The sequence below is a fragment of the Hemicordylus capensis genome, chromosome 3 (genome assembly GCF_027244095.1).
Source record: "Hemicordylus capensis ecotype Gifberg chromosome 3, rHemCap1.1.pri, whole genome shotgun sequence".
NCBI classification, from domain to species: Eukaryota; Metazoa; Chordata; class Lepidosauria; order Squamata; family Cordylidae; genus Hemicordylus; species Hemicordylus capensis.
In genome coordinates, this window is record NC_069659.1 from 88,274,877 (window position 1) to 88,300,212 (window position 25,336).

The 25,336-nt window shown below is 43.2% G+C and overlaps 2 long non-coding RNA genes across 2 annotated transcripts in view; one reads left to right on the top strand and one right to left on the bottom strand.

Moving 5' to 3' along the window:
* LOC128351942 (uncharacterized) overlaps positions 1-2,418 on the bottom strand; it is a 44,061-nt gene extending 41,643 nt beyond the window's left edge. The window contains exon 1 of the long non-coding RNA XR_008320127.1: positions 2,306-2,418. This is a non-coding gene — a long non-coding RNA (uncharacterized LOC128351942). The remainder of the gene's footprint in view (positions 1-2,305) is intronic.
* Positions 134-23,215, top strand: LOC128351941 (uncharacterized). Its single transcript, XR_008320126.1, has 4 exons — positions 134-232; positions 4,710-4,813; positions 17,211-17,341; positions 23,096-23,215. It is a non-coding gene; the product is annotated as an uncharacterized LOC128351941 (long non-coding RNA).
* The last annotated feature ends 2,121 nt before the right edge of the window (positions 23,216-25,336 follow it).

Consider the following 25,336-nt stretch of genomic DNA (forward strand, 5'->3'; position numbering starts at 1 on the left):
CAGGGACACAGAAGAGTGGCTAGGTCTAGAGCCTAGAATCTAGCAGAGATACTGCACCTTTAAGGGTTGCACAGAAGGCAAATTCTGCCAGTTATGCTTTCTGTTGTCATTGCAGCATTGTAACTTGGCAACCCAAGGGCAACAAGGGCCAAGAAGCAGAGTGGCGGGAGGGGGTGTGGAGTGAATTTTACATACTGATTTGATCTAACCAGTTAATGCTTCAGAGGGAGCTGTGAGTATTCTTTGTAAAGTCTTTAAAAGGCCTGTTTACTAAGAATCAACAATGCATTCATCATATAAAGGAACACTTTCAGAGTGCCTCACAAATCCCAATAATGCTCCTGGGATTTAGACACAGTGTTGTATTTGAACCTCTTTGAAAATTAATGCCACATGTATAATAATGAAAGCATGGTAGGCAAAGCATTGTTACAGTTGATACCCAATAACTTTAAGATACTTTGCAGTTCATTTATGCTTATCTAGGATGTTGCCAGAGGATTAGCAATTCCTGGGGCCTCAGATCCACTTAAGCCCCTGCAGACACAGACTTGCCATAGAAGTATAGTAATATAGAATCATACATTACAGTGGAATAAAAGAGTAATCTAGTTCAACTCAAGCCACAGATAAAGATCATACAGCTACCACTAGGTCACCACTAATCATACCATGCAAGGCAGACCACCACATTGTCTAAGCAAGGAGAGCTGGCCTTATGATAGCAAGCATAAATTGTCCCCTTTTCTAAGCAGGGTCTACCCTGGTATGCATTTGAATAGGAGACTATGAGCAGGTTCACATGGAACATCAAACTGGAGTTAAACGGGACAGAGGTTGGGACTCCATTACATTTGAATGTGTGAAACTGTGATTTTGAGCCAAAAGCGACCTGCAGTTGGCCTCACCAAACTCCAATTTGAACCTTCAGTTAGCACAAAGGTTCGCCGCCAAGACCTGAGGTTTGGCCACCAAGGTATTACGTACAACTTCAGATGTAGCCATAACCACAGTTTCACACCGATTTTCAAATCACAATCATAGAGCTGGTGGTGCAGACCCACCTGAGGAGGTGGCTGCCCCATGCCTTTGGTACTTCTCACTGGCCACCTCTCAGAGAACCTACCCCACCCCTCCTGTGAGCTATGCAGCTAAGGAGTTGCCAGGCAACAGGAATGCTGCCACGCCCCATCCTGGACTTGTCAGCCTGTCCAGCTGCATGGTCACTCAGGGGCATTACCTCTTCCCACTCTGTCCCTTGCTCCCCCCACCAAGCACTCAGGAGGGAATGGGAAAGGGATGACAGGATGGGCACTAAGTGCTTTGCTCCCAGAGAAGGAAGCAACTACAATGTATGTTCACAAGAACAAGCACTCCAGTTGGCTACATAAGCAAGGCATCTCATCACAGCACTGGGAGGGGAGCATAACACAGCACAGGGCAGGAGATGCCGGGGGTCACCTCCAAAAAGCAGCCGCAGGCACGGATCCTTGAGCAGCCAAGTTCTAGTTTTTTCACAGAAAGGTTGGGGAAAGGGGGCCCGGCCTCTTCCCCTTGGGGGTTATTGGCCCCTAGGCTTGCTCATGAGAAGAACCATCTGTGAGGAGAAAGAAGAGGGTACTCTGGCCCCATACTCCCGCGGACTGCTCTCTCATGAGTGGCAGACTTTGGGGACTCAACACCAAGCCAGGGTGCTCTATGGAGGAAAGCTGTGAGGATGGGCACTTGGGTGAATGCTGTTCCGGTCCCGGCAACTGCCGCCAAGCTGCTATCAAGCCCTGTGCTTTGTCAGTCCATCCTTGCCAGCACCATGGAACAGTGACCCCACTGTCCTGGGTCTGCTGAAAACTGGGGCTCCCTACTCCTGGAAATCCCTATGCTGGGAGATCTGCACACAGTGCAGTGCCAGATCAAAGCTGGGAATTTTGAATGGATTTAGGTCCAGCCCAGAACCCAGTGACTCCACTGTCCATGCACATGGGCATGCTATGACACATGGCCCCCTCATGAGAGGGATAGTCAAAATGAGCAGGGCATCCCCTCTCCAGGTGGGGAGCAAGTAGTTGGGGGGGTGTTCCTGTCCGGGGTTAAGAGGTAGGGGTATGCAGGGGGGGCTGTTCCTGTCCCGGGTTAAGAGGTAGGGGTGTGCATGGAACCGGTAGGCCCGGTTCAGTTTGAGTCCAGACCAGACTGGCCAAGTCCGTTCCGGCCCCCCATCAAACCCCCCACCCCCCCTAGTCTGGTCCGGGTCCAGACAGTTCACTGATTTTTATTTTTTTTGAAAAATTAATGAATGTAAAAGTACCTTTAGCCCCTTCGGGGGGCTTCCTGTATGCCATGGGGGGGTTGTGAGGATTCCCCTACCCCCTGCCAGCCTCTGAAATCACTGCCGCGGGCCAGGAGACTGATCCGTTTTTGGCCTGTTCGGGCCTCTGTAGTGCACTTTTCCAAAATGGCCACCGTGGCCTCACAGAGGCCATTTACGCATGTGCGGTGGCAGCCAAAATGGCCACCGCCGCTTACTACAGAGGCCCCGAACGGGCCAAAAAGGATCAGTCTCCCGGGCCGTGGCGGTGACTTCAGAGACCGACGGGTGGTAGGGGAACCCTCACGGCGCCCCCCCACACACACATACACACAACTCATGAGAAGAACCATCCAAGAGAAGGAGAAAGGAATGAGCAAGCAAGTTCAGTCATGATGCCTGATGGCGAAACATCCCCTTATCCTATGGACAGTTCCCTCACGAGAGTGGGGGAATTGGCCATTGGGTCTCTAAATAGAGCCAGGTTTGTGTGTGGAGGGAAGCTGTGGGGAGGGGTACCCCAGAGACTGCTTCCTTGTCTTGAGGACTGCGGACAAGCTGCTGAGAAACCGTGCCCCCTGCTAGCCCATCCACCAATGAGGACATGTGCACCCTTGCCCACACCCCCGAAGGCTGCTACCACTGTCTTGGGGCAGCTGGAAACAAGGGTTCCCTTCTCCCGCTAATCCCGTGCCAGGAAAGCTGCATAGGCCACTATGCTGGACCGCACCTGGGAATTTTGAATGGGTTTAAAGATCCATGCCTGAACCCGATGTCTCCACTGTCCTCGCAAATGGTTTGGGAGGTGCACTCTTGGACAGTTTAAAAGCAACCCAGCATGGATTCCAGAGCAGCCAAGTCCTATTCTTTTCACAAAAAAGTTGGGGAAGGGGGCCCAGCCCTTTTCTAGGGATGTCCAAGCAGGTTCGGAACCAAACCAGTTCGAAGCCAAACTGGCTTGGTTTGAAGGCTCGGGGTCGAGCTGAACCACCCTTGGTTGGGCTTGACCCCTGACTGAATGCCGCCCCGCCCCCCGCCCATTCGGGGGGTTCATGGAACTTTTACTAAAAGAATTTTTTTAGGAGGTGAAATGTTAAACTTATTCCCTCTGAGGGGTTTCTCTGAGGCTGCAGCAGGGTCCGCGGAGGTTCCCCCTCCCTCCACCGACCTTCCTTCTCTCAAAAACAGCCCCATTCAGGAGTTCTTTGGCCTTTTCGGGCCTTTTCCCTGGCATGTTGGCCATTTTGGAAGTAATGAAATGAAGTAAGTTTGTTTGTTTGTTTATTTGTTTGTTTATTTCTTTATTTAACACATTTGTATGCCACCCAAAATGCAAGCTGATGCCTCACCTCAGGTGTACAAATATCATTTTGGGCTGCCCCTGCATTATTGTCCCAGCTGCAGCTTCTGAACACTTGTCAAGCATATTAGTTCTTCACAGGGCATATTGAGTGCTGGTTTTCTGCCTTTTGCAACATGAGGTAAACAGTATTGAGCTGCCTTGCACTCGCAGGAACATAGGAAGCTGCCTTATACCAAGTCAGACCATTGGTCCATCTAGCTCAGTATTGTCTACACAGACTGGCAGTGGCTTCTCCAAGGTTTCAGGCAGGAGTCCCTCTCAACCCTATCTTGGAGATGCCAGGGAGGGAATTTGGAATCTTCTGCATGCAAGCAGGCAGGTGCTCTTCCCAGAGCGGCCCTATCCCCTAAGAGTAATCTTATAGTGCTCACACATAGGCTCCCATTCAAATGTAAACCAGGGCAGATCCTGCTTAGCAAGTGGAATAAGTCATGCTTGCTTGTTCCATGCTTGACCAACTCTCCTCCCACTCCCTTGCTGGTCTCACCTGCCACTTCCTCTAGCAGTCCAGACAGCATCCACACTCCCTCCGCTAGCTGTATATATGGCCTGAGGTAAAGTAAAGTTTTACCGTTAAGTCGGTCTCGACTCCTGGTGACTATAGAGCCATGTGGTTTTCTTTGGAAGAATACAGGAGGGGTTTACCATTGCCATCTCCTGCACAGTATGAGATGATGCCTCTCAGCATCTTCCTATATCGCTGCTGCCCAATATAGGTGTTTCCCACAGTCTGGGAAACATACCATTAGGGATTCAAACCGGCAACCTCTGGCTTGCTAGTCAAGTTACTTCCTCGCTGTGCTATTAGGTGGCTCTTATAAGGTGTAATGGAGAGAGAAATTGCAATTCCCACTTTCCCTGCACCAGAATCCTACTTTGCATTACATGTATATACAGTACATTTTACAGTTGCTTCTCTACATCCAAGGATATTTTTGGTTTTTTTCTGATTTTAAGCTCATCTCTCAATGACATCTTTAACGTAACATCTAGTTTGGCCCTATATGTTTGGTAACTTTCTTATCTCTTATATGTTCATAGAAACACTTATGTATACAGCACACCCAGAAATTGTGAATTAGTCCTGAGTGGGGAAGAAGAGACTGAAGACCCAGGTTCCCAGTCCAATCCAGTGTAGGAGAATGGTAGGACAAATAATTCCCTTACGATAGACCAAAACTAGATTAATATCAAGAATTCAGGACCTGTGATTGGATGAAAACATGATGTAGAGTTCTCTGTACCATCAACATCCTCTTCAACAGCACTGCAGAGCAATGATAGTGTCAAAGAAAAATGTCATCAGTGCTGCCATGAAGTAAAATATTTGCCAGAATGAGTCAGCTCCAGTGCAAGCTCAGTGCCACCTGTGCTCTGTTTGTTAACTCTCCTGTTTCATCTATAATAGAGCCTTAAAGGTTTGTTGAGATCTGCTCATTCATTCCCAAGTCTGTTCACAGTCAGATCCTTAACAAAATAGTTGTTTATTCACACAATGTAATGCATAGTTCTCCAATCTCATATGCAGAACCATTCATGGCATTCTGCTATGGCTCCACTATTAATATGATAATGCTCAGTGATTCTATCTACAGTGCCTTCCAAGGGAGGCTCTTAAACAGCTTTCAAGTCATTACCATCTTTGCTTTTCAAGATTAGATTGCTGGATCAGTTAGGAAAATTCGCTCCCGCAGTCATCTCAGCTGCTTTTAGTTAAATATACTGTATTTAACCAATGTAAACCTAATGTCAACACTTTGTAATTTCAATTATTCAAAAAAAATGCATGCTTTGTAATAAATGCTGACTTGTATGCAAATCAGCATCTAATTGTGTAGTACTCCCCTGTGGTTCTCTGCATGCTGTAACTTTACAGATGTTCCCAAATAGCTCCATGGATTATATAAAGAAAGACAACAATTAAGGGTTGTCTTATTTAAGGTCCACATGCACCATTCGTTACTGCCAGCTTATGTGCCTTCAATCAAGCAGAGATTTGATATACATCTGCTTCTTTTTCACCATCTTTCCAAGAGAAACAACAGGATACTTGTTTGCTGTTTCTTTTCAGAATTAAGAAACACTTGTTTCTTTTGTTCACCAAACAATAATTTCATGGCTGGAGAACTGCCAGTGAGTTCTGCAGCCTGTTTGCAACCGAGAGATGTATTGCTTGAGTAGGTGTCTGCTGTGGGCTGGATAGGAGGGCTTCTGTTACTCTGCAACTAGCTAGCATTGTGTTTGCACAGAGCACTGATGGCATTCTCTGGGCAACAGCTTCACTGCTTCTGACTCTGGAGTCATTTTGTTAACACTATAGATAAATTGTTTCCATTCATCTTATCACAAGATAACAGAGTGCTTTCAATTTTTAACCAGATAACAGAGTGCTTTCAATTTTTCCGGGTAATTACATCTAAACATGCATCTTCCTTGATCATACAAGGGGTTGGAATGGTAAGAATATATTCAATGCAAGTGAAAGTAGTGATGTGAAATGGGAGAGCAACATGAACTGAGTCCATGTTCACATATATGTCCTTTACATACTTTCAAGGTGTCAAGGGTGGGGGATTGATTTGACCTGTACTTCCCCCCCCTTCGCCTTTTAGGACAGTGATACATGAACGCTTCCACAAGGTGAGGTGATGAACACCAGTTTAGATGGCTTCAAAAAGAGGCATTAGACAAATTCATAGAGGAAAGGTCTACCAATGGCTACTAGCCTGAAGGTTCTATGCTGCCTTCCAGCCTCTTAATACCAATTTTTAGGGAGCAATGGTGGGTAGAGGGATTTGCCTCCATTTCATGCTTGTGGGTTTCCCAAAGACATCTGGTTGCCCCCTGTGGGAAGCAGGCTGCTTGCCTCACCAGGCCTTTGGTCTGATCCAACAGGGCTATTCTTATGATCATGCCTTGCTAGATAGGAGGTTAATTTGGGACATTCCAGATGTTCAGTTTAATCCAGCATCATTGACACAAAAGGTTTCCAGGTGTCTTCCCTTGAGGAATACTTCTGTTTCAGGAATATTTCATCATCATCAATCAAATCAAAGGCCTGGTTCATACGTAACGCCCAACCGGAGTTAAATGAGGCAGAGGTGGGAACTCCATTACGTTTGAATGCATGAAACTGCAGTTTTGAGATGAAAGCAACCTGTGGTCTGTCTCGACAAACTCCAATTTAAACCTTTGGTTAGCACAAAGGTTTGCTGCCAAGACAGGGGTGTAGCCACCATTGGGTGACTGGGTTCAAAGAATCTGGGCTACCACCCCTCAGGGGCTGCACCTCGTAGCCCCAACACACACCCTTTGTCTGACGTCAAATGTGAGGGGGCTGGTTTAGCTCCCGAGTGGGGGGCGGCAGCCCTGTCTAGGAGTTAAATGGCCAGTGCTGCATTCGCAGCGCGGCCAGGAGAGGCTCTCCTTGCCTTTAAGGCAGGAGAGAGCCACTCCTGGCTGCCTGGATCTAATTCCTGAATGGGGCTGCAGTGCCCCATTTGGAAGCCAGACCATGCCCCCTCCCGCGTCTGATGTCAGACGCGGGGGCGTGGCTAACCCCCACATCTGACATCAGATGTAGGGGGTGGGGTGAGCAGGGCCATGGCGGTGGCTAGACACAGGCCACCACTGGCCTGGCTTTGCTACTGTGCCGAGACCTCCAGTTTGGTCACTTAAGCATTATGTCCAGCTCTGGACAAAGCCACAACCCAATTTTTGTGCTGATTTTCAAACCTCAAATCATAGAATTGGCAGTGCAGACCTGCCCAGAGATGTGGCTGCTCTTTGCATACTGCAGCTTTTGCTGGCCACCTCTCAGAGAAATAGCTCCACCCCTCTTGTCACCCATGCAGCTATAGAGTTGCCTGGCAACAGGGATGCCACCACATCCCATTGCAGGCTTGTCATTCTCTCAAGTGGCCCAGACACACAGGGGCCTTCCCTCTTCCCTCTCTGTCCCTTACTCCTGTCCCCCTGCCTGCCAGGCACAAATGGGGGTGGGTGGTCGGGGGTCCGGGGGGGATATTTCCCTGTTACTCTGGGAGGAGAGGGGAACATTAAGACTTCCTAAGAGGGGATATGTAGATGAGGAGGGGAAAGGATCCTGGCGGGTCTGTCCCACCATAACCTAAGATGATGTTTCAAGGGGTAACCCTGCCAAAGCAGTCCATCCAGACCCAATGAACATCCTGTGCCACTGGCAGCTTGCTGCCGGTGGGCTCACCCTCTCATGAGAGGACCAGTCTTCTGGGGAGACCATGTGGCTGTGAGGGTGCTGGTCAATCAATGGACTGTGTGCTCACAAGTTGAGCCGGCCCACCTAAGCACACCATGGTAAAAGATAGATTAATATCTCCACAACCCACCCACCCCTCACAGTTAGTTAGTTCTGGTTGACTTTCATCCATAACATCATGATGCTGACACAGGACATTCAATTCTCATTAAAGTGTCCTAAGAATATTTATTTTTCATAAGTGACCCAGAGACTATATTCTGCTGAGGACTGTGTCATCCACGTTTTCTCTCACATAAAGATGTGTTGGGTTGCTGCCTAATTTGTGTCTTCGTGGCATAAATATATTGGCTGACATACCACACAAGGGTACATCAGTCCAGTAACATTGTGTGCATGCAAGGTGTGCAATTGTGCAAATGATGTTACACAAAAGAAAGGCAACCAGAACAAACAGGCTTACTTTTGTGTAACATCATTTGCACAATTTCACATCTGTGTAATTTGTGCAGTTACATGACTTGCATGCACAAGATGTCACATGCCAAATCATGTAGCCTTACACAGTTTGTTGTTTTTCATTTATATCCCACTCTTCCTCCAAGGAGCCCAGAGCGGTGTACTACATACCTGAATTTCTCCTCACAACAACCCTGTGAAGTAGGTTAGGCTGACAGAGAAGCGACTGGCCCAGCCAGCTAGTCACCCAGCTAGTATCATGGCTGAATGGGGATTTGAACTCGGGTCTCCCCGGTCCTAGTTAGGACAGTTAGACAGTGTCACACTGTAATTTGTATGTGAGTGTGTGCATACCTATCTACAATATTTATTTCTGTGTAGGAAATAATACATATTATGCAGCTGATTTTGCACTTATGAATATCCCCGCCATCTGGGAAACAGACCTTTTCCAGCCAAATGAAAGTCCCAGTCAAATTAGAATAGTCCCATTGATGTATGGTTTTCCATTTGCTTAAACAGACCTTGTTCTGATCATTAGAACCATTAAAATTTTGAAAAACCTGGAGTCTCCTTATGGAGATAAAAGTACAAAAAGTCTGTATTGTGCACATTCATAATGGAGGTGCCTTGGATATCATCACAAAAATTCATGGAATGTAAATAGCAAGGTTATCATCCAATTAAAGCATTTTTAGCTGAATACTTTTATAATTTAACCAACTGTTCAATTCATTAAACATAATTTGCATATATGTAAAGAGATGCATATATTATGCCTAGAGATGTATATATCAGGCAGTATAAAATATGATAAATAAATAAATAAATAAATATTTGCATAGTGCCCAAACCATCAGAGTAATAAACACTGGACAACATCCAGACTGTTTAGTCATGACTAAGCACCATTGAAATCAATGAGACAAGTTAGCCATGACTAATTTAAGGCCCATTCATTTCATTGGGACTACATAATGACTAACTTAATCTGGATGCTGCCCAGTAATGTCTATATCACCTGTGAAAATACCTTTAAGTTGCAATCATATTCACATTTATGGGGTAAGCCCCATTGAATTCAGTGGAACTTATCTCCAAATAAACGTGTATAGGATCAGACTCCTATGAATATTTGTGCCCCACTGAACACAGTAACTGACCTCCAGACTAACAGTGCACTAGTGCATCAAACAAAGATGCACCCACACAAGGTTACATAGTTGCACAGATGATCAAAGTTGCACAAGCTCTTGTGCTCTTGCTTGTGCAAATGTTGCACCTGTGCAACAAGGAGAGCAGATAGTTTTGCATTCCCTGCAATATATTTGGATTGAGGAAGAGGTTTCACAGTGGGATGTTTCACAGTATTTATTTTTATTTATTCGAAATATTTCTATACCGCCCAAAACTTGCATCTCAGTAGGAGGTTGAGCAAGCCCACCCTGTTGCACCAGCGCAACACTAAATCTGATCTATGATCGTAATAAAGCTATTCATTCATTTAGTCAGTCAGTCTGGAACACAAGCTTCCAAATTAGCAAAACTAGCGAGTCCAATATCCTTGATGTTTGCACTAGTGCAGCATTATTTTTATTTATTTATTTAACAGATTTAATACCGCACACAACCTGTGTCCCTGGGAGGTTTACAGTTAAAAACATTTAAACATGAAATCAATTAAGCAATCAAAATCATTTAAACATTTAAATCATTAACAGCTCTTTTAAAAGGCTAAAATCATTAGCCTGGATGTCAGCCAGTGGGACTTACTGAATGAACATGGATGGGACTGCACTTAGACTTTCAAGCATCCTTGCTGTGTGATTCATTATCATATTTTCTTAGAGATCTCCTAGAAATTATTTTAATACTTTCTGTTCCAGCCCACTATTTGGCACTCAAAACCCAAATGAGACAATGGTGTCTACTATCACCATCATGCACGTATCTGGTTATAGATGAGGTCCACTGAGACTGCTCACACCTTGCATCGAAGCAGCAGAAGGAAATTGCCCAGTTTGATACAAAACAACTGCTAAAAATTAAAATAATTACCGGAAAACAATGTTCACGTTTCTTTCAGCTAATTAGGCAATCTGCCCAGGTGTTTAGCATCAAGCCATCTCTCCCTTAATTGGAGCAGCATTAATCAAAAGCAGAAGTCTAATAATAATTAATCATGTATCGTTACCATAATCCAGTCCCTTTATTATATAAGATGCACATATTACTGTAAGTATCATAACAACCCCTGTTAATAATCAATTCGTGACAAAACTACAAATTAGCTATAAATGAAATGAACACTGATGGGACCAAATATGATATATAATATAGATTATTTCAAGAACAGGTAAATGACTAAAAAACAAGGATGGGTTGTAAGTTTCATTGGGTTGTTTCAAAGTTTCTGTAGAGTCCTGCTCCATCATTGGAAGCTCTCTCTGGGAACAGAAGGATAGTTGCAATTATTATGCAAGGACCCTTTCCACTCTGGAAGGACCTCTTATGTGACTGCAATTTTCCTTCTGTTCCTGAAGGAGCTTCCAATAGGGATGTGCAATCTGGCTCAATCCAAACCACAGTTCGAATCAAAGTGTCCAATTTTGGGTGGTCTGAATTCAAACCAGACTGAGTTCAAACCGGTCTGAGTTCAAACTGGACTGGCCCTGGTTCTAAGAACCGTTTTGTGGGCCAGTTCAGGGGTATACTTGTAAAGGGGAATCTGGCACACATGTGGAGGCCATTTTTGTGACTTCTGCGCACGGACAGAGCCCATTTGCATCACCATGCAAATTGCATGCACAAAGGCCCGAACTGGGCCGCAGCTGGCCCAGGGTGTCATTCAGGAGGCTGGCAGGGGACTTGGAGGAGCTTCCGCCACTGCTCCTTGCCACAGCCGATGTTTCTCCACGGCCTCCACAGTGGCCTCCTAAAGGTACAGAGTACCCTTTCTCTCGCCTCTCACTCCCTACTCCCCGGCCTTTAGAACAGGGAATGCCCCCTTTACAAGTATACACCCAAACCAGCCTGGTTCAGTGTCCTGACCAGACCCAGTTTGGCCAAAATCGAGACCAGGCCACGCCAGGCCTGTTCGAATCCAGTCTGAATTCAAACCAAACCCTCCAAACCAGTTCTGTGCACACCCCTAGCTTCCAATGATAAGAATAACACTCTGCAAAGAGTTAGGATACAATTTATTGTTTTCAGTTAGAGTCACATGTGTGCCTAAGTCTGTCCCATTAAATCAATGGCTGACATCCAGCACAGCATTAGGAAGGCAGAGCAGAAGCTTTGCCCTCACAGCAAGGACTATTCCAAACCTTGTTGAGCAGCAGAACATGCAGGGTTGGATTATGACACGCTAAGGCCCAACACTGTGTCAGACTTCAGAGACTCCACCCCCCACTGCACTGCTCATTGTTACAGCAGCATTCATCTGAAGAGACTAACACTGCCCATAACCATGATAGTGGGAGTTGGCATGAACCAAGTCCTGGTCTAATAAAGTTTCAATGTAACTTACAGTTATTTCGACACAGATGTATAAATTCAATATTATAATTGGTTGTATAGCCATATACAAGTGTAGTTTTGTCTTATCAGAAGAATAATCTCTATTTTAGACTCTTTCCCCCTTTTTCCTTTATTTTCCAACCAATTATTTAAAACTTGAAATATAGTCATTTTGTGGTATTCAGAGGCTCCTCATAACATGAGGCCCTAAGCTTTAGCTTACTTAGCCTGTGCCTAAATCCGGCACTGAGAAAATGCAGGGGAGGTGTGGAGCAATTTTCACTGCTCTCCCCTTCCTCCAAAAGTGCTCCTTGGCTTCCAGGCTTCGTGACCCTCAGGGACATATTCCCAAAAGCCAAATAACACTTTTGGGGGGAGGCAAGATCCTAAAAAATGACTCCCTTCTCCCACTGCATACTCTCTTGTTTGACAAGCCTTCAGCTGAGCTTGGAGCAGCCCTTGCTGTGAGGGCACAGCTCCTGCTCCGCCCTCCTAATGCTGCACTGGATGTCAACCAAGGACACTTAAAAGAACATTGGTTAGATTAAGCTCACATAGTTGTGGCTTCTGGTGAATATTTCTTTGGTATGTAATCAAATGGTGTTTTTCTAGCAAATCAATCTTAAACAATTTGTTCAGGTATATATTCTGCCCTAACTTTGTTATATTCTGTGCTACAAAAGTCATTATTTTAAAATTTGGTCTGATCTTTTAAAAATGTACACTTTCATTTGAAGTGTTTTAAGGTTCTCTCCTTTAGCTTTGCATTGAAGTAAAAAAATACATTTTTTTCAGGAAGCTGAAAATTATTGTCATGTATTGAATGGCTGTGATGATCTGCCAGTTGAGCTGTAAATTACATTATTATAATATTAGGAATTTGTTGCAGAATGCTGACTTGCCATTAAGTGATTATCCATAAGGAACACAAAGTAGTGGCCTAATTTTGGGGACCAGAGGAATGTAATTCTTCAGACTAATATTATTTGTATAGGCTACTTTTTAAAAGAAAAAAATAAGGGCAACAATTTTCTCCATGCCTCTAGGTTTGATCTTGTAGCCATAGCATGGTATTTGTCCAAATAAATGGATGCCAAATAAAGCTAGTGTGTGGTAGAGAAGCTCTGTGTGTCTCCTTAAACGTGGATTAATGGTGACATACCAAAGCAAAATTGTATGCATGGATGGTTGGGAGTGACCTGACTGGCTAAGAGTGGCAAGAAATCAACAGACAGGATTTTCTCATAACTCCAATGCAGTCGCGAGAACAGATGTGATCTCCACTTGAGCCCTCTTTCCATTGACACTTTCCATTGACTATCTATGACTCTACATTTTTACCTACTAGTCCTTCTCATTTTTCCTATTAGTTCCTCTATCAGAGCGACAATCCTCCCAAGTTCCTGGTAGTGGCTGACATGATGCGCAGCAGTATAGAGCCAGCGTGCAGCATGTCAGGGCTGCTGTGAATCCATAAGACAACTCCAACACTGGGAGAAACTGAAATCATACTTGCTTGCGAAGCCATTCATGCTCTACAGCAAGCGTTCCCAACCTGAGTTACTCTAGATGTTGCTGAACTACAACTCCCATCACCCCAGCTATAATTTTTATCAACAGTGCTGATTTTCCAGCAGATGTCTGACCACTTCCAAACATTTTTAAGCAGTCACTAGAAGTGTCAAATGCTACAGTGCTCTATAACAGCCACTGTTGTGAGATGAGGAGAAGTAACAACATACTGGATCTGGTCTCTAAAGATCAGGAAAGGTGGACCCTGAATGTAGGTTCAATTTTTATTTTTATTTTTAAGGTGGAAAAATAAACATCAAAACAATTTTCAAAATCCCAGGTCTTGCAGAAAAATGTGATTTTCTTTTAAATACATATATATTGGGGGGGTTTAAGTTCAAAGATGCTGGATATTTCAATGCTCAACCATACTTGTGAAAATGTCTGATCCTTTAGCTCCTATGTTCATATTCAAAAATTGAAATCAGTGATTATTTAACACAATCCTAATCTCATTAGTTTGTTCACTATTTGGCAATGGCAGAGTCAACCTAAAGTAAAGGTAAAGTGTGCCATTGAGTCGGTGTTGACTCCTGGTGACCACAGAGCCCTGTGATTGTCTTTGGTAGAATACAGGAGGGGTTTACCATTGCCATCTCCCGCGCAGTATTACATGATGCCTTTTAGCACCTTCCTATAATGCTGCTGCCCAATATAGGTGTTTACCATAGTCTAGGAAACATACCAGCGGGGATTCAAACTGGCAACCCCTGGCTCGCTAGTCAAGTCATTTCCCGCTGAGCCATTAGATGGCTAGAGACAACCTACTTTGAAGCAATATTTGAGCCTCCTAATTTTTAACTGCAGATTTACTGCCACATTTATACTAGTCACATGAAAAAATAATGTATATGTATATGGTTTGCAGGCTTAGGCCTTATTAAGGTTGATAGATGCAATTCTGAATCTGAAAAAAATGTTGGTTTTAGCTACTGTGACCTTGTTGATCTATTATATGCTTAGAGAACCTCCCCCAGTTCCAACTGCATAGCCCTCCAGAGGCTGACACGCAGAAACAAAAATGTACACAGAAACCCCAGAACGGTGAAAATTATGCAGTGCTCAAGACAATTTTGTTTCACAGTGACCTTGGGAGGATTTTTAATTCTCTTGTCTACAGTCCAAAGCAGTTTCTGCCTAGATTCCTCCCACGCCTTATTCCTATTGAAAAGCTTCTGTAATAGCATCATTAGTGGGCTATTTCCCAGAAGGGGTAAAGAAGACCCAGTGTAAAATAGATGCAGCTATTAGGTAGCTCTGCTGTTGGATATAAGGGATTTGTTGGCGGTTTTTAAAATTCACCAGCCCTTTGTTACTCTTTGGGAAAAAACAGAACTGAAAAGGGACAGGGGAAAACCACCAGCCATTTCATTTGGTCTGTGTACTAAGAATAATTGCCATCAATATTGATTAGTCCTTAGGGACCAAGTTGAATTTGAAAACTGCAGACAGTGAAATCCCAGCTGATGCATGCACCACTTATTATGGTTCCTATGTTTAAACACCTCAGAAAAATGTGAAACTAATGGCCTCACATTGGGTATAATGTGTTTTCCTCCTGCTACTGCTTACTTGCTTGCTTGCTTAACCTTTCCACCTATTATCAAATTCCAGCAGGGTAACCATGCTTGTCTATATAAGAATATAAAGCAAAATAAAACAAAAAGAATCCTGCTGTATTTTGAAGACTTAATAGTTTATTGTGCAGGGGCGTATCTAGGGTTGGGTAGGCAGGGCACGTGCCCCAGGCACCACTTGAAGAGGGGCGCCATTTTAAAAAAAAATTAAAAAAAAATATGGCTGCCAAAAACAAAATGGCCACTGTGCATGACATTAATAATTATGAAATTGGCAATTTTCTTCCTCTTTGAGTTTCCCTTCTAAATGTTTTCATGTGAGAAAAGATATAACCGTGAAATAAATTTGAACATGTCTATTAACAACTCAACTGTCTTTCTGAAATACTAGAATATATTCCAAGCAGTGATGCAGTTTACTCTGCATATCCTTTAATTTAGAGTATCTGGGAAAAGTCAAATTCCCCATTTATTTTTAAAACTTCTGTAATAGTGATGCTACAATGCATAGTAGAGAATTAGACAGGCACTTCTGTTGAGTTTCCCAAGTACACTTCCACATAGTATTTGGGTATTTCATGAGCCCCAGCATACTGAAATTTGTAGTTTTCCAGCATTTTTTGGTCTGGCTACGTCTACTGATAAATAGTTTTTGAATGAGCGCTTGACTTATATTTTTCAGCTGATATTATAGTAAAGTTATCCGAAAGATGGGTGTCAGATGTTTGGACAAGGGGCGCAATTTCAGTGCTTGCCCTAGGCGCTATTTTCCCTAAATTCGCCTCTGTTATTGTGGCATGAGCTTCTATCAGGTAGAACCTACTTCATCAGAGACACATGAAGTGGCCAGGAAAGTTGGGAACTATATATAGCTTTGCGGTCTGTTTCAGCAGCCTAGCCATGCAAATTATTCTGCAGAGATGGCAGTGATTCCATTTGTGAACAGGCATTTTATCTATCAGAGGAGCAATGCAGAGATGTCAGGCTATTCCCTCTCTCTTATCATAGGCCTTGTTCTCACGACAACTTTCCCACCTTCACACAGACTCTCAGGTGTGAGTCAGCCTCTCTACATGCACACGCCCCCATAGAGGCTGCCTTTAGGCACACAGTCCAACTTTCTGTTACATAGGAATGGGCATGGCAAAGAAACTGCAGTTTTCACGAACAAAGCTAAAACAAACACAATACATTATGAAATGTGGTGCAATCAGAGTTCGGTGGGCCTCAGTTTTAATGACACTTAAAAGCCAATTTGCCCTTTACATTCTAAAGTCAAATAGAAAAAATATATGACTTTAAATGACAAAAAAGATACATGGTACTGCCAACTATGAATGGTGTGCACACATTTTAAAGGAAAGCTTTCTCACCATATGCATGGAAATGATGATCTGGAAAGAGTAATCTTTTCTGCTTATTGCGAAGAACCTTGGCCCCTTGAGATACATTTGCTATCTGCAATTGATGGTGTTGTGCAAGTATAAGAAGTACAAAAAGAGGAACGCGGAGCAACAATGAACTAATTACCCAGCCACCATTAGTTGTGTACCATTGCCACTGCTGCCAAAAGGCACAGACAACGCTCAGCTCATGCCAATTAAGGCTCAATTTCATTCAGTTATCACATATTGTTGGTTCAGCACAACATTCATGAACTTTGGCCAGAGGCGCTCTTACCCCTGACCTCAGCATGCTTTGGGGTCAAATCCAGGGCCTCCACACACCCTTGGGGCCCCCGGTCTGTCCCAAGTCTGTCCTGGGTGGTGTGATCACTATGCTGCACCACCAGCCCACACTGTGCCAGGTGGCTGAGTGTGATTGTGACCTGTGCCAGGTACATTAGAAACAGAGGGGGGAGCATGGCATGAAACATGTCGGATGGGGATATGTTAAGTTGTGTGTTGAAATGTTTCTGCTACTGCATATTTACAAAAACATACCCGTTTTATATTCTTACATTCTTGTGAGTTCAGTTGTTGTTTGTGCCCTCAAAAACCCATGTGTTAAAAATACTGCGTATATCACAAGGTGTGTGTGTAGGGGGATAATTCTTAACTTGCAGTGGGGGGCAGGGGTGGGGGCCGTCCAAGGGCCTTTAGGTCCAGGCTCCAAAATTACCTAGGTGGACCTCTGACCTTGGCCTATTGCTCTCTCCATTCCTCCATATGTGCAAAGGAAGAAAGTTTTCTGCTTCTGTTCTGGGATTTGCTATGATGTCCAAACCAGAGTTTCCTAGACTGAGATCCAGCAAGGAAGAAGCAGATGGGGGCATGAGTGGTCATGGAAAAACAGCCAGTGGGGAACAGGTAAGCGTCCCTTCCCCTCTTCACAAAAAGCATAAACCCAAAGTATTTTATGTTGGTTTAACTAGGAACTTTATTAAGAAACAACTCAGTTTCCTTCTCTCCTTTCCTCCTCCTTTCCCTCTCTCCCCTGACTCTATCCCCCACACTCTCTACAGCAGTGTTCTTCATTATAAGGCCTGGGGACCAGTGGTGGCCCGCATCAATCCTAAGTGCAGCTTCCTGACTAATCGTTTATTGGACCTGTGTGAACCTTTGGCTCAAGCTGAATACTTTGCACAGTCCCCCTGGCACCATGTGGTGGAGATGACTATTACCACTGTGCTGGTTCATAGGAAACAGAGTCCTCTTGAGCCCCCACATCACCTTGGAAGGCATGCATTTCCCACTGCATGCCTCCTGGGGCTCTTAAGAGAACGCAACATCTTTCTTAAAAGGACCCTCCCAGCACTGAGAAAACTGCAACAGCATGCTGAGGTCAGCACAGTGGGAAATGGCTCTCACAGGAAAGGCTTTTTGCCAAAGTGGCCCCCACTTGAAAAATAGTGAAGATCACTGCTCTACAGGATCCCCATCCCACTGGGACAGACTTCTAAACAACAAAACAACACATCCCTCCCCTTTATAACAACCAGAATTGAACTGACCTAAAATTTAATCACGAAGTCTTGAAGTCTTTTTAAGTGGTCTCCTATCATGCACACTTCTCCTAATTCCTTGGCACAGGAGCTGTTGGTGAATTCTCTTCTTGTACAGAGAATTGTCCATCACTTTCATCAGCCCCATCTATGGTCTAGACTGGAAGCAAGATCACATTCCTCTTCTGTTCCTCTTTTGGGATGATTCCTATCTTTTATCACTGTTACGATTGACCCTGCCTCCCTCTAAGGCAGGCAAAATACACCAGTTGCAACCCCACCACAGACTAGTCCTCCTGCTCTCTATCCCTTTAAATCTGCCACATTGGAGTAAATATTTATGCTAGTATAGAGGCTGTGTCTTGGATCTGTGCAGATATTATCATGCCATACCCAAGATCAGAAGTCCCTGGAGGATGAACCAGCAAATCAAAGAATGTGAAATTGTGAAATTGCCGACCTCCTTGCTAAAATATTTAACTTATCCCTGAAATCGGGCTCTGTACCAGAGGACTGGAGAGTAGCAAATGTAACACCGATTTTCAAAAAGGGATCCAGGGGCAATCCGGGAAATTACAGGCCAGTTAGCCTAACGTCCGTTCCGGGCAAATTGATGGAAAGCATCCTCAAGGATAAAATTGTAAAGCACCTAGAAGAACAGGCCCTGCTGGGAGTGAGCCAGCATGGCTTCCGCAAAGGTAAATCTTGCCTCACCAACCTTTTGGACTTCTTTGAGAGTGTCAGCAAGTATGTGGATAAAGGTGATCCAGTTGACATAGTCTACCTGGACTTCCAAAAAGCTTTTGACAAAGTTCCTCATCAAAGACTCCTGAGGAAACTTAGCTGTCATGGAATAAAGGGACAAGTACATATGTGGATTGCTAACTGGTTGAAAGACAGAAAACAGAGGGTAGGTATAAATGGAGAGTTTTCACAATGGAGGGAAGTAAGAAGTGGGGTCCCCCAGGGATCTGTACTGGGACCGGTGCTTTTTAATTTATTCATAAATGATCTAGAAGCAGGGGTAAGCAGCGATGTGGCCAAATTTGCAGATGATACCAAACTCTTCCGGGTAGTGAAATCCAAAACGGATTGTGAGCAGCTCCAAAAGGATCTCTCCAAACTGGGGGAGTGGGCGACAAAATGGCAAATGCGGTTCAATGTTAGCAAGTGTAAAGTGATGCACATTGGGACGAAAAACCCCAACTTCAAGTACAGGTGAAACTCAGAAAATTAGAATATCGTGCAAAAGTCCATTAATTTCAGTAATGCAAATTAAAAGGTGAAACTGATATATGAGATAGACGCATTACATGCAAAGCGAGATAAATCAAGCCTTAATTTGTTATAATTGTGATGATCATGGCGTACAGCTCATGAAAACCCCAAATCCACAATCTCAGAAAATTAGAATATTACATGGAACCAAGAAGACAAGGATTGAAGAATAGAACAATATCGGACCTCTGAAAAGTATAAGCATGCATATGTATTCAGTACTTGGTTTGGGCCGCTTTTGCAGCAATTACTGCCTCAGTGCGGCGTGGCATGGATGCTATCAGCCTGTGGCACTGATGAGGTATTATGGAAGACCAGGATGCTTCATTAGCGACCTTCAGCAATTCTGCATTGTTTGGTCTCATGTCTCTCATCCTTCTCTTGGCAATGCCCCATAGATTCTCTATGGGGTCAGGTCAGGCGAGTTTGCTGTCCAATCAAGCACAGTACACTGTATACTTTTCAGACGTCCGATATTGTTCTATTCTTCAATCCTTGTCTTTTTGGTTCCATGTAATATTCTAATTTTCTGAGATTGTGGATTTGGGGTTTTCATCTGTACCCCATGATCATCACAATTATAACAAATTAAGGCTTGACTTCTCTCGCTTTGCATGTAATGCGTCTGTCTCATATATCAGTTTCACCTTTTAATTTGCATAACTGAAATTAATGGACTTTTGCACGATATTCTAATTTTCCGAGTTTCACCTGTATATGCTGATGGGATCTGAGCTGTCGGTGACGGACCAGGAAAGGGATCTTGGGATTGTGGTTGACAGCTCGTTGAAAGTGTCTGTTCAATGTGCAGCAGCTGTGAAAAAGGCAAATTCCATGCTAGGGATCATTAGGAAGGGGATTGAAAATAAAACGGCTAACATTATAATGCCCTTATACAAAACTATGGTGCGACCACACTTGGAGTACTGCGTACAATTCTGGTCACCACATCTTAAAAAGGACATTGTTGAACTGGAGAAGGTACAGAAGAGGGCAACCAAGATGATCAGGGGCCTAGAGCACCTTTCTTACGAGGCAAGACTACAACACCTGGGGCTTTTTAGTTTAGAAAAAAGATGACTGCGGGGAGACATGATAGAGGTCTATAAAATCATGCATGGCATGGAGAAAGTGGAGCGAGAGAGATTCTTTTCCCTCTCACACAACACTAGAACCAGGGGTCACTCCATGAAATTGATTGCCAGGAGGTCTAGGACCAACAAACGGAAGTACTTTTTCACACAATGCGTGATCCACTTGTGGAACTCTCTGCCACAGGATGTGGTGACAGCTGACAACCTGGATGGCTTTAAGAGGGGTTTGGATGACTTCATGGAGGAGAGGTCTATCAATGGCTACTAGTCAGAGGGCTGTGGGCCACCTCCAGCCTCAAGGGTGTGCCTCTGAGTACCAGTTGCAGGGGAGTAATGGCAGGAGAGAGGGCACGCCCTCAACTCCTGCCTGTGGCTTCCAGCGGCATCTGGTGGGCCACTGTGCAAAACAGGATGCTGGACTAGATGGGCCTTGAGCCTGATCCAGCAGGGCTGTTCTTATGTTCTTATGTAATGCATGTGCTATGTGCATATACACATGTACTTTGCATGCCAATACATTACTGAGTTGTCCTGTTATAAGCAGCATTTCTGTGGCCTTAGAGAAACTTTTGGCATTAATAATTATGAAACTGGCAATTTTCTTCCTCTTTGAGTTCCCCTTCTAAATGTTTTCATGTGAGAAAAGATATAACAGTGAAATAAATTTGAACAATTAATATGTCTATTGAACTCTCAACTCAACTTCAAAGACAGAAAAGGCGTTAGGTTTTCTCTTTTATATATTAATAGAGGTTTGGCCAGCAAACATCAGTCTTAAAATTCTAGCTGTATTTATTTGTTGTTGTTAAAACCTTTTATTATTATTTACAAAAAATGTATTTGCTCTTTTCCCCAAGCTAGTGATATTGCTTGACATTGTTTCATGGATTGTTTTTCTGAATTATTGTTAGATGCTTTGATTCTGAGGGAGAAGAATACAGTAGAAATTTTCTTAATACATGAAATAAACAAAGGAAACCTTGTCTTTTTATCAACTTGCTTTTTCAAATTAAAAAATTAAAATTAAACAGAACAGGGAAAAATGCAATAAAACCAGTTAATAAAGCTGCCCAACCGAATCAAAAGACAAATGGAAGAGTGTTTTACACACCCTCTGAAAGATCCCAAGAGAAGGAGCTCTTTATTATATTCAAATACTGTTTTTTCACCAAAAGGTCCTCAGTGGCTTACAAGACAATTAAAAACATCAAGGGCATTATAAAGTATTTAAAAGTAATTGATCATTTTATAAAAGCTAAAATAGCAGCTTAATCAATGATATGCTCTAAAACAGAGATAGAAATCATTGCAAAAAAAAAAAAAAATTCATGGGATGGGCCTGAAAGATTTCCTTTGAGAGAAGTTTCAAGAGACAGATCCTTCCATTTTTAAAAAAAAAAAAAATTTTTTTTAACCTATTTTTAGTGGAAGACAATCTGACCTCAAATGGTAGTGGCAACTGAAGCAACATCACCTGATATATGAGGGTAGAGTATATGTATGGGAGAAGATGCTCCCACAGGTATCTCAGACCCAAACTATCTGGGGCCTAAAAAGATGTCTAAAAGTATAAATAAAAATATCAATATTTTGAACTTTGTTCTTTCATTGTCTAGTCTTCTTCAGTGACTTTTTCCTAGAGAAACAGCATCACCTACAGGCCACAGTATTTTCAGGCATGATTTGGAAATCAATTTTCCGAACTCTTATGGTCTAACACTACACATTACTTTCAAATGTGTGTAACTGACCACAGTAGCCTTTATTTCTTCCAGGAGGGGCAAGTTTTGAGCAAAGAAGCAGCAAGGAGGGATTGCTTAATACTTCCCCCCTCATCCTTGCTGCTTCTTCATCAGATAAACCCCTCCTGAAGTGGTTTTATGTGGGGATAAATTGGCTGCCAGGATTTGATTACATGCATATATTGTAACTTGAATTTAAAAACAGCAGAGAAAGCTTACTATTCATGTTGATTTTACATATTTGTACAAATTTATATCCTTACCCGTAGGGGTGAGGATGCACACAAGATTTTGCAACCTGAACTTAAACCTCATTAAAAAAAAAATTCTGCAGGACATGACCTTAAAAAAATATTGTTGTTTTAAAAAATGAGGTCAAAAATGCAGAACAATTACAGCTTATGTTTTTAGATGGGATATGCAAACGTATTTTTCCAAAGAGGGTCAGTGTCATCTGTTTTTAATGAGTGTATAAAAAGAGAAACCAAGCAAGTTAATAAAAATAATGACATACACACACCAGTTGGTATTTGAAACGCTTTACATACAAAGGATATAGCAAACTTACTTTAAAACCATTTTAAGGGGGAAATGGGAGAAGCAAAGAAAGATATAATAAGGGGAACCAAACGGTAGATTCTCTTTTTTTTAAATGAAGATTTTTAAAGATTAGGAGAGAGTAAGAAGAATGAATCGTCTGGAAGGAGTGATTGCCACACTGAAGGGCCACCATTGCAAACCGCCCAACTGCTTTAAGACTTCAGACATAGTGGGATACATAAGAAGCTAGAGCAGGGGTGGCCAGCCTGAAGCTCTCCAGATGTGGTTGGACTGCAATGCTCATCAACCCCTGTGGCAAAAATGATAGAAGTTCCAACATCAGATGGAGAGCTCAGGTTGGCCACCTTCTGAGCTGGAGTGCCTGCATGCAGACTTGAATATAAAATAAGCTGCACTGATCCAGTTCGACAGATATTTCTTTGTTTATCTCAAACACATACTTAGAATTGTTCCAGTGCAATTCTACCTAGACATAAAGCAGAGCTGGGGAAAGAAATTAAGAGCAACTAGAATGACTGTGATGCAGCAAGACTACACAACTATGAGAAGTGAAATCAACACAAGAGAGTGCAGACTCCCTGCTACATTTCAGTTACCATGGCTATCCTTTGGACCACAAAAGGTACTTTGTCTCTAGCCCCTTGCTGTCATATATTGAAATGTCACTGTTTGCTATTGTCCAATGCCTGTAGCTCATTTTTGCAGAGCAGTACTTTATGAAGTGTCCCAAAACAAACAGCAGATGGCACCATTCCTCAAATAAAGATGGGGGCGTGTATAAAAGTGGTATGCAGTGCTTAAACACTTTTCTCTGGGCATTCTAAGTTATCTGAAGATGCTTTGTTATCTGCAGAATAAAGGTTAATGAATTCGAGCATTTCACATATTAAAGTTACATAAATTGTGTTTCAGTTTAGAATCTGTTGATGAAAAGGTACTGATTTGCAGTACACACATAATTATGGCTATCTCTGAAAGACGCATCAATCTCAACTCAATGTATTAATTACCTCCTCAAAAAAAATATTGTTTCTGAAATGTTATAAACAATATTGTCTGCAGTTTTGATCTGCAATAGCTGATTCACACATGCACATCATTACATACATATGCCAATTTACCCACAGCTACAGATTATAAGGGTTAAGGTTGAATTATGAAACAGGAACTCAAACATTTAGTTTAAACATATTAAAGGCAACCAATCCATGTTACAATCCAAACACCACAGTGTGAAAATATATTTATTAGGATGAACCAAAAATGACAAAGTTGTGAGCAGCATGATGAGCAGCAATGAGAGAATTTTTCTCCCTCTCTCATAACACTAGAACCAGGGTTCATCCCATGAATCAGGGGTCATCCCATGAAACTGATTGCCATGAAATTTAGGACCAACTAAAACATTTTCACCCAACGCATAACCAACCGATGGAATGCCAACAGCCTGTATGGCTTTAAGAGGGGTTTAGATATATTCATGGAGGAAAGGTCTGCCAATGGTCACTAGTCTGGTGGTTATAGGCCTCAGAGTCAAGATACCTCCAGCCTCAGAGCCAAGATGCCTCTAAATACCAGTTGCAGGGGAGTAACGGCAGGCCATGCTCTCTCTTGCCTATGGGCTTTCCAGAGGCATCTGGTGGGCCACTGTGTGAAACACGATGCTGGACTAGATAGGCCTTGGGCCTGATCCAGCAGGGCTGTTCTTATGTTCTTATGCTTCCAAGTTCTCCAAACCCTATTAGGCTGGATGGCAAAGTAAAAGAAAGGGGTACTTCTCATTTTAGGATTAACCACCAGTCTTCCAGACAGCCACTTAAAAAAACACCCATGCCCACTTAGGCTAAAAGCAAGAAATTAATCTCTTATTCCAGGCAGACAACTGTGCATTAATCAACTTTTACATAGCTGCACTGGAGATAACAAAACAAAACAGCTCTTGTTGAGACATTTGCCTTCTGGAAGCTGTTAAAAGCATAGGAGCTTTGTCAGGAAAGGAAGAGATGACTCCAAAATTCATTTCTAGTTTTCTTGACACACAACTAAATGTGATTTTTTTAAAGGTACATCTCAAACACCTTGTGTGTATGTGTTACATTTTAACATGTTATAAAGAGCCATGTGTTTCTACCTACACACAACAGGGAGCTGTGTAATGTGTGATGCAGACCAGGGGTGTAGCAAGGTTGGAGTGGGCCCAGAGACAAGCTCATGAAGTAAAGAAAGACACACCTATGTGCCACAGAACATCATCCTAAATTATTTTTTAAAAGGTTTTGTAAATTGTGGGCGATGCAAGCCATTTAATGGTACTAGAGAAAGACATGGTGTTCTGGTAGCTCCAGGTCTTAACACTCACATCCATTTCGGAGGATGAAAACAACTGAAGGAAGCCTGGGCAGGTGTGCGACTGGGGGAGTCAGCCATGTGACTTGCCTCTGGGGGGCCCCCCAAGGCAGTGGGCCCCCAGACAACGGTCTCCCCTTGCCCTATTATAGTTATGCCCCTGATGCAGACCTTATTCTCTGATAAAAAGCCTGGTTAGCAGGAACTCCAAGTATGTATTCTTGATGGTAAAGATTCCCAACAGGGGGTACTAGTGCCCTTAGGGATACTTGAAGGGATGACAGGGCCCAGGGGGTACTCGGAACCCTCTTGCCTCCCATGCTGCAGCTGTGCTATTTA